The sequence below is a fragment of the Scylla paramamosain genome, chromosome 17, assembly GCF_035594125.1.
Source record: "Scylla paramamosain isolate STU-SP2022 chromosome 17, ASM3559412v1, whole genome shotgun sequence".
NCBI lineage: Eukaryota > Metazoa > Arthropoda > Malacostraca > Decapoda > Portunidae > Scylla > Scylla paramamosain.
This window is the reverse complement of record NC_087167.1, coordinates 23,625,966-23,635,994: the sequence shown is the minus strand read 5'-3', so window position 1 is coordinate 23,635,994 and position 10,029 is coordinate 23,625,966.

Here is a 10,029-nt window from a genome sequence, read left to right as displayed (position 1 = left end):
CTTTATATTGAGTTTTATTCACATTTGTGCTTGTGTATGTGAATTTAGTCATAAATGTGCAGTTGCAGGGTCAACACTGAAACAGAAAACCTATGCATATGACCCGATAATGTTAAATTAAGTGAGAAAAACAGGGAAAATAGTAATTTACTACACGCACGACCGCTCTGGCTCAATATATACCGCGCGACAAAAATTTTGAGGCTTTCATTCTCCCTCTCTTAACCTACTGCCCTCTTGCCCTCTCTCTCTCTGCTCCCTCCAACCTCTCTAAACTTCAGAAGGTTCAAAACCGAGCAATTCGTTTCGCTCTTGGGACGAAATGGTTCGACTTCAGAACCTCTCTCTCCATTCACGAGGAGTCCAACATCCCCCCTCTTAACATAACACTCCACAATAGAATCGAAAAACAACTAAGCTCCTTCTCCGACAGACACACAATCACATACAATTTCATTACCAACCTCCCCCCAGCTTTCCGTCACTTGCCGCACTGCAATCTCCTTGATCCTCCCACTGTGCCTCCTGAACCTGTCTTCTAATAATGGACTCCTCCTTTCTTCCCTTCACTATCTCCTTTTTCTGTACCACTCATGGTGTCTGAGTGGCATCATCGTCGTTCTCTCGTTCACGTGGGCGGGCCCGCGTGCCAACACCTAGTGGTTTTTTCATATTTTTTGTCTTATGGTTTTGTATTCATATTTTTGTTTTTATGCATTATTTTTCTGTCTCGCAGCCTAGGTTTTAAGGTGGCACCGGACCGCTCCTGGGAAAGGGACTAGACAAAAAAACACCGCCATTAACATACCATGCCTCTGACCGAGGGAGTGGGGTCGTGTGCCAACACCTAGTGGTTTTTTCATATTTTTTGTCTTATGGCTTTGTATTCATATTTTTGTTTTTTATACATTATTTTCCTGCCTCGCAGCCTAGGTTTCAAGAGGGCACCGGACCACTTCCAGAGAGACGGGGATAGCACGAACCGCACTCCTCCCACTGACGTCACGGCAATGGGGCCCCCGGCCGTCGGCATGACGTTCCGGTAGCGGTACCCCCCGAGGTAGTTAAGGAGCGGCCAGTACTGATGATGGGGACGGTAACCACACCATTCAGTGGAAGCCACTTCACCCCCCACACAGAGGTAGTTGGGTGCGGCAAGGGCTGGGCAGGAAGGTAGTCAAGAGATGGTGGGGCGGGGCCCTGGAAGCATCCATGCAGGAATCCCCATTCACCCCCCGCCACCAGCGACTTACCGCGTGCAGGCAGATGGTATTAGATTTGACCCCTCGTTGCGGTGAGGGAGCCTTTTCGAGCCTCTGTCATTGCACATCCTACCATCACGTCAATCATTATCACAAACCATCCTCTCCCTCCCCATGCATATAACACCACGACATTTTTTATATTATATTTATATATATGTATATATGTATATGTATGTATATGTGTATATGTATGTATGTGTATATATGTATGTATATGTATATATGTATATATGTGTGTATGTATGTATATGTATATATATATATATATGCTCGTATATATATATATATATATTTTTTTTTTTTTTTTTTTTTTTTTTTTTTTTTTTTTTTTTTTTTTTTTTTTTTTAGCAGGGTGGCCTTTTTGCAGGACGAGTCACAGGACACAAGAAAAAAGGACCAACACCGCTTTTTTCACCCACCACATTACATCATACAATAAATATCCCGGCCATCACCAAATCACTCTACTACTATCCGTGGTTCGGAACCCACGTAAAACTGTAGGTCCCTCCGCTATACGGATGCAATTCTTCCTCTGTCCTTCTTTGAACCAATAAAAAGCACAAAAAAAAACCCTTTTTACTCTGACTGTCCTTCACTCCTCTTTCACAACCTGATAATGCAGGCTCTGGATAGTCTGGCCCCTAACTTGTGCGTGGTTTGGCCCGGGGATTTGGGTGCGTGGGCGGCGTCCGTGGCTGTGGCTGTGTTGGGCTTGGCTTGCTCGGTTGGTGGAGGACTCTCCTGCTTTCCCCGATAAAGCCCTTGTCTTCCTGGCCATCTTAGAATGAATATAACACGTTAAAAAAAAAAAAAAAAAAAAAAAAAAAAACATAAAAAAAAGATGTCCCTCCTAATTCAAATTGCGCCTGGGTCAAGCCCCAGTGACTATTTCTCCTACTACAATTCCCTTCTTATCACCCCCCTATTCTTCCCACTATCCCCACTTCTCCCTCCCCATCTTTTCTCTCTTTGTTATGTTATGTTATGTTATTTTGAGGCACATTCGTGAGCTTCCTGTTAGACCGTTCGGACGTCGTACTAGCAGCTCTCATCACCATGACTGGCCGCGGCAAGGGAGGCAAGGGTCTTGGAAAGGGAGGCGCCAAGCGTCACCGTAAGGTTCTGCGTGATAACATCCAGGGAATCACCAAGCCTGCTATCCGTCGTCTAGCTCGCCGAGGTGGCGTCAAGCGCATCTCTGGTCTCATCTACGAGGAGACTCGTGGGGTGCTCAAGGTGTTCCTTGAGAACGTTATCAGGGATGCTGTCACCTATACCGAGCACGCCAAGCGTAAGACCGTTACTGCCATGGACGTTGTCTACGCCCTCAAGCGTCAGGGCCGTACCCTGTACGGATTTGGTGGTTAAATCGCTCCATTATTGAGATGGTGCCAGCTATTCAGCTTGCATTATCATCATTGAATAACATCATCTCCCGGACCTTTTTAAGGTCCACAAACATGAAAAGAAAGAAGGACCATAGACTACTATTATTACTACTACTTTCTCATAACCATGTTCACTATCACTATCTGAGCTAAGAAAAGAAACCATTATTAATTATAACCATCTTTCTCACTTCATCAGGTCTTCTCCAAGTATTATTATTATTATCATTATTATTATTATTATTATTATTATCATTATTATCATTATTATTATTATTATTATTATTATTATTATTATTATTATTATTATTATTATCATTGACTTATTTCAATGATCACGCCCCTCATCGTTCTCAGTTTCTCATAAAACAAAATATACATTGAGATGAAAAAGACGCTCAACATATCACAATAGGCAACACATCTAATCAACTCTCCACTGTGACACACAGCAGGTACATTAGTAGAAATATAGTATACATATTTATTCTCGGTCACTTGCGTGCCTGACTAAATAATAATAATAATAATAATAACAAATAACTAACTCGAAAATAAATACACTACTTGCTTATTATTGATATACCAGTATAGTCTACACAACTCTCTAGATGTTTGAACGTGTGGCTCCGAAGAGGAGCCGGATTGATGGTGATATTGGCTGAAGGGGAGGGAGGCCCTTTATTTACTTCTTCTCAGTCTTCTTGGGAAGGAGCACGGCCTGAATGTTGGGCAGCACGCCACCCTGTGCAATGGTGACTCCGGAGAGGAGCTTGTTAAGTTCCTCGTCGTTGCGGATGGCCAGCTGCAGGTGACGTGGGATGATGCGAGTCTTCTTGTTGTCACGGGCGGCATTGCCGGCAAGCTCAAGGACTTCAGCAGCCAGGTACTCCATAACTGCCGCAAGGTACACGGGGGCACCAGCACCCACGCGCTCGGCGTAGTTGCCTTTCCTTAGAAGGCGATGAATCCTGCCGACCGGGAACTGGAGTCCAGCACGACTGGAACGGGACTTTGACTTTCCCTTCACCTTTCCTCCCTTGCCGCGTCCAGACATGATAATGGATGTTGTGGTAGTAGTAGTAGTAGTAGTAGTTGTTGTTGTTGGTGATAAATGAGGAGCGCGAGTACTCTAACCTCGTCGGTAGCTCTGCGAGCAAGTAGTGAATTTTGGGAAAAACGGCTATATATACGCGAGATCAGATCGGCCCAGAGCGCGTCTGGACCAATCAGGACGCTCGCTGAGGTGGCGACTCCTGATCCTGAGTAGGCACGCTAATATATATACCACTTTTCAACTGAGAAAAGTATGCTCTGTATGCTCTGAATGTGCAGATCAAGACCATTCATGGAAAGACTGCAAGAACACTAAAAAGAAATGCATAAACTGCAAGGGTGACCACAGAACACTATCCATGACATGCCCTATGAGAAAAACAGCAATAAAAGAAAAAAGGGAAATGAATAAGAACATCAACACCTACGCAGGGGCCGCTAAGAACACAGCATCAACACAAAGTTTCTCTGCTCATACTAACATAGACAAGGACCTTCACCTCAAAATATACTCTTGTATGCTTCATGCCCACATTATGAACATCTCTGAGCCTGGATGCTTTGAAGCTGAGCTCAACGCAACCTTCACAGCCAACAACTTGCCAACTATCAAGATCCCAAGAACCCCTAAGTCAGATCTCCTCATCAAAAAGCTCACAGAGGAAGAAGAAAAAACGGTAACAGACACAGAGATCACAATCAAACGCACACAAGACGGAAATAATAAGAAGCAAGATACCTACCAAGAGACAGGAACCATAGAGAAACCAAAAAGCAAGAACAGACTCCACAGCGGTGACATAAAATTACATATTTACACCTCAGAAAGCACAAGATGGCCACCACACCTGTCACCCACAGACCTGGTTAAGAACATCAGAGAAAATAAATTCAAGTTTACATACTCTGACCAATCCTTTGAAGATTCAGAAATTCTCCATCTTATTGAATTTAATGAAATAAAGATGGAAGAATCTTGCTGGTGCATTGTAGAAGATAGTGTTTTCCGCAAAATAAGATCAGGCCAGATTAATGATAAATCACCTCTACCCAAAGATCTAAGAAGACATAGAAAATTCTCTAAGTAAAACCAATATATAAATATAAATTTCATACAAAGAAGCAATAAATTTAACCAAACAATAAACTATACAAAATAATGGCTCTTAATACACTTAAAGTAATACAACATAATGTCCAACACTGGAAAACCAGGAAAACCACACTATCAAATATTTACAGACACTTCGACCCTGACGTAATTCTAATTAACAGTCATTGTATACCAGACACCCATATTATGAGAATTCCTTCCTACAACATAATAAAGAAAAACACACTAAATAATCATGCAGATGGTACTGCAATTGCAGTGAAACGAAATATAAAATACAAAATACTAGATGACTTTATTTCTGACTTAATTGCAATAGAAATTGAAACAACAACGGGAAAAATAATTCTGGCAACACTATATCAACCTCCAGCACGAAACTTCATACCGATCCCTGACATAATTAGACTATTTCGTAGACAAACTCCAGTATATATGATAGCAGACTTAAACGCCAATCACCCTTGTCTAGGTTACAATTATACAAACACGAAAGGCCGCCAGATACACACACTGATACACAATAGAACACTACAACACAGGGGACCTTACTTTCCAACATTTTATACACAAGGAAGGGGCACAACACCAGACATAATACTCACCAACTACAGGACACATCACAACATACATATTACACCTGGCCCTCTCACTTCCAGTGATCATATTCCTATTTTACTCACCATTTCATCATCACCAATTTTAATACCAGCTCCAAAAAAACCGAATCTAAAACAGGCGGATTGGGAAAACTTTAAAAAACATATTAATGATAATATAGCAGATGCTAATCTGAATCTTACTGAAATAGAAAACATAGACAATGCAATAGAAAACTGGCATAACACAATTGATAATGCCATTAAAAATCATATCCCATTCACTAATCACCGACAATTACCTGCCCCAAAATTAACCGAAGAAACTAAACTCACAATAATTAGGTTCAATGCACTCAAACAACACTCACAACAATACGGCTGGGACATAAATCATTACAGACTGTACAGAACATTGCAAAATACCCTAGAAGCGAGGATGATAGAAGAAAGTAACAAAAATTGGCATAATTTATTAGAAGAAGTATCCGCCACATACAAAAACCCAGGTATCTTCTGGAAGAAAATAAAAGTGATCACTGGAAATAACATTCCAGAACCTGAATATCTCCTGAACTATAACAACACTAAAATATACAAAACAGAAGAAAAGGAAGAGTTACACAGACAACACTGGTCGCAAATATTTGAAGAGGAGGCAGAGGATGAAGAAGAAGAAAGTGAAGAAATATACCAATTTTTACAAAACAACCTAGACAGAATATCCCCCTACGATAGCACTGACACATCACGTCTAGGAACCTGCGCTCTTGACACACAAATAACACCTGAGGAAGTAGGAAATGTGATTAAAAATATTAAGAAATCCAGTCCAGGACAAAGTGGGATAAACAAAACGATCCTCCAAGCACTTCCTGATAAAGCCATCACAAGACTTACACACATTTATAATAACACCATCTCTGCAGGCTATTTTCCTGACACATGGAAAAAGGCCATAGTCCGGTTAATACCTAAACAAGGAAAAACTCCACACAAAACTGAAAATTACAGACCTATATCGCTGCTGGAGGTACCTGGAAAAATTTTAGAACGTATCATCAATAGCAGACTGAGGAGACACCTAGAATTAAAAAATAAATATAACAATAACCAGTTTGGATTTAGAGAGGGCATAGGCACAACACATGCACTTGCAATCATAACTGAACAAATAGCACAGAACAAAGGAGATCGAGGACAATGTCAAATTATATTCAGAGACGTAACCAAAGCATTCGACAAAGTTTGGCACATAGGATTAAAGTTTAAGATTTTACATCAGCAACTTCCTACCACTATTGAAAAATTACTTTGTGACTTCCTTGATGATAGAACAGCAGCATTAAAAATAGACAACTACATTGGACCTTCCTTCGAGCTGGCTTCAGGAGTTCCACAAGGGAGTGTACTGTCGCCAACACTCTATACCATCTTCACAAACGATCTGGAAGCATCAGATAGAAATTTAAATATATGCTACGCTGATGACATAACCCAAATCACTGGATATAAAGGCAAATCTAAAAACATATTAAACAGGCAAACAGAAAGAGAAATACTGAAAGTAAATGATTTCGAGAAAAAATGGAGAATTAAAACCAACTTAACAAAATTCACTCCTCTACACCTTGGTGCCAGAATCACTAACCCACTTATTATAGACGAAGATCCCATAGAATTCAAATCTGAAGGTAAATGTCTAGGACTACTTATTACAATCAACGGGTATAACAAACATATTCAAGACAGAAATAATAAGGCCTTAGCAGCACTTAAAAAACTGTACAGACTACAACACATGCCAGAAAAGATAAAAATTCACCTAGTGAAGGCTCTAGTACTACCAATACTAGAGTACCCACCAATACCCACTCATGCACTTAGCCAAACACAAGTCAGCAAACTACAAAAAATTCAAAATAAAGCATTAAGATTTGCCATCAACCAACGATACCCATATACTATGAATAGTATGCAAATCCATCAATACACAAAAACGCTACCACTAAACATCAAACTACATGAAAGAGCTAAAAGGGTATGGGATAGACTAGAAGACTTACAACACCACACATTAACTAAACTCAAAGAAAACAGAGAGAATATTCAGAATTACAACAGAAATTTCCCTAGTAGCCTAAGTCGCTATGACGCCACTCCAAACCCAAAATACTATTAAATCGAAACACACTTACCTGTAGATACGATTACCACACTTACCTGTAGCAAAACCAACATCAGTAGTACGGACACCTGAAAAGAAAAACAAAACATTAAAATCAACACACAAAAAAACACATAAGAACACTTACGGTATGGGGATAATGGGGTCGTTCTTCCTTTGCACTGCGCCCTGAGTTGCCGGGTCGTGGGAGCCGTTGAGCTCGGTAGTGAGAAGCAAGGAGGCTTCCCGTGGCCGGCCCCCTCCCCCGGCAAGGGGTGGTGCAGCCCAGCTCTGTTAGCGGTCATCTGGCAGCGGTGAGAGGTAGAACAGGGCCCCGTATCAACTCAACTCTTCCTCTGTAAGACAGAATAAATATAAAGCAATCTTTTTGACAGGGACAATGATGGTTTAGCTGGGTTTTGCTTAAAATTAATAGTAAAGAAATAAAAATGCCTAATACACACACAAAAATAAAAGAGTGCAGCCTCTTCACAAAAAAATAAAATACAATATATATACAATAAGAATAGCAAAGTGGTCTGCCCACAAACTTTTACTCTAATTCTTTCCTTCAATTTCTTTCTTTTCTTCTATCTGTCCAATCTCTTACTCTTCCCCGTCTTTCTGTAAAAAAAAAAAAAAAAAAAAAAAAAAAAAAAAAAGAAAACGCACACTCGTTCTCACAGCAGTACGGCGACACTATGCCTCCCAAAGCATCAGGAAAGGCTGCCAAGAAAGCTGGCAAGGCACAGAAGGCCATTGCCAAGGGCGACAAGAAGAAGAAGCGCAGGAGGAAGGAGAGCTACTCCATCTACATCTACAAGGTGCTCAAGCAAGTCCACCCAGACACTGGCGTGTCCTCCAAGGCCATGTCAATCATGAACTCGTTCGTGAATGACATTTTCGAGCGCATCGCTGCCGAGGCATCCCGCCTGGCACACTATAACAAGCGCTCCACCATCACCAGCCGGGAAATCCAGACCGCTGTCCGTCTTCTTCTGCCTGGTGAACTGGCAAAACACGCTGTTTCTGAAGGCACCAAGGCTGTTACCAAGTATACCTCCTCAAAGTAAACAGGCGGCCAGTATACTGCTGCCAGTATAAAATAATACCCGGCTCCATTGGAGCCACACTTGAAAAGGAAAAAAGATACGATATAGACAAATGCATTATTATTATAATTATTGTTATTATTATTAATATTATTATTATTATTATTTTTATTATTATTATTATTATTATTATTATTATTATTATTATTATTATTATTATCATTATTAATAATATTAATATTGTTGTTTTTATTATGATTATTATTATAATAATTATTGTATCATTATTATTATTATTATTATTATTATTATTATTATTATTATTATTATTATTATTATGCTTATTATTATCGTGATTATTATTCTGTGGAGATAAAGAAAAGATAAAAAAAAAATAGAGATAAAGAAAGATAAAAATTCTCCCAAGTGAAAGAGATATGGCCATGGAAGAGGGAATAATAATAATAATATAAAAAAAAAAAAAGGGGGGAAGGATATTGAGTTGAAAGTCGATACCTGATACTGAAAGATGGAAAATAAATATTTTCTTCCACAAAACCAAACAGATTGTCTATGAAAATTCTTTAATGAAAGAGATGTTTGGCCCTAAAAAGGGCCTAGATATTGCTGTTATGAAGATCATTCGTGGATGACTTCTTAGGCACGCTCGCCACGGATGCGACGAGCCAGTTGGATGTCCTTTGGCATGATAGTCACGCGCTTGGCATGGATGGCGCACAGGTTGGTATCCTCAAACAGACCCACGAGGTAAGCCTCGGAAGCTTCCTGGAGAGCCATGACAGCAGAGGACTGGAAGCGGAGGTCAGTCTTGAAATCCTGAGCAATTTCACGCACCAGGCGCTGGAAAGGCAGTTTCCTGATAAGCAGCTCAGTGCTCTTCTGATAACGGCGGATCTCACGGAGAGCAACGGTTCCAGGCCTGTAACGGTGGGGTTTCTTGACACCTCCAGTGGCTGGAGCAGACTTGCGAGCTGCCTTTGTAGCAAGCTGCTTGCGGGGCGCCTTGCCACCAGTGGACTTGCGAGCCGTTTGCTTGGTACGTGCCATAGTTGTGGTAACAACAACTCACAACGAACACTCAGCTGAGTCTGCCCGCGCTTCCCACAAAATCCCTTTATATATGAATCGGGTGGGCCCGACGACTCCAACCCTGCCTTGTGATTGGTCAGAAACGTCCAGTGAGGCTCATCGCCCACGCAGTCACCGCATGAAAGATGTGATCATTATTGTTAGTCTAATTCATTTTGTTCTTATTCTTATTCTTATTCTTATTCTTTCTTCCCTCATTCATAACAAATCTTGGAAAATATACAGCAGAACTGACATGTCATTTAAAATTCTAAGACAATTAGCAAGAAAGTTGT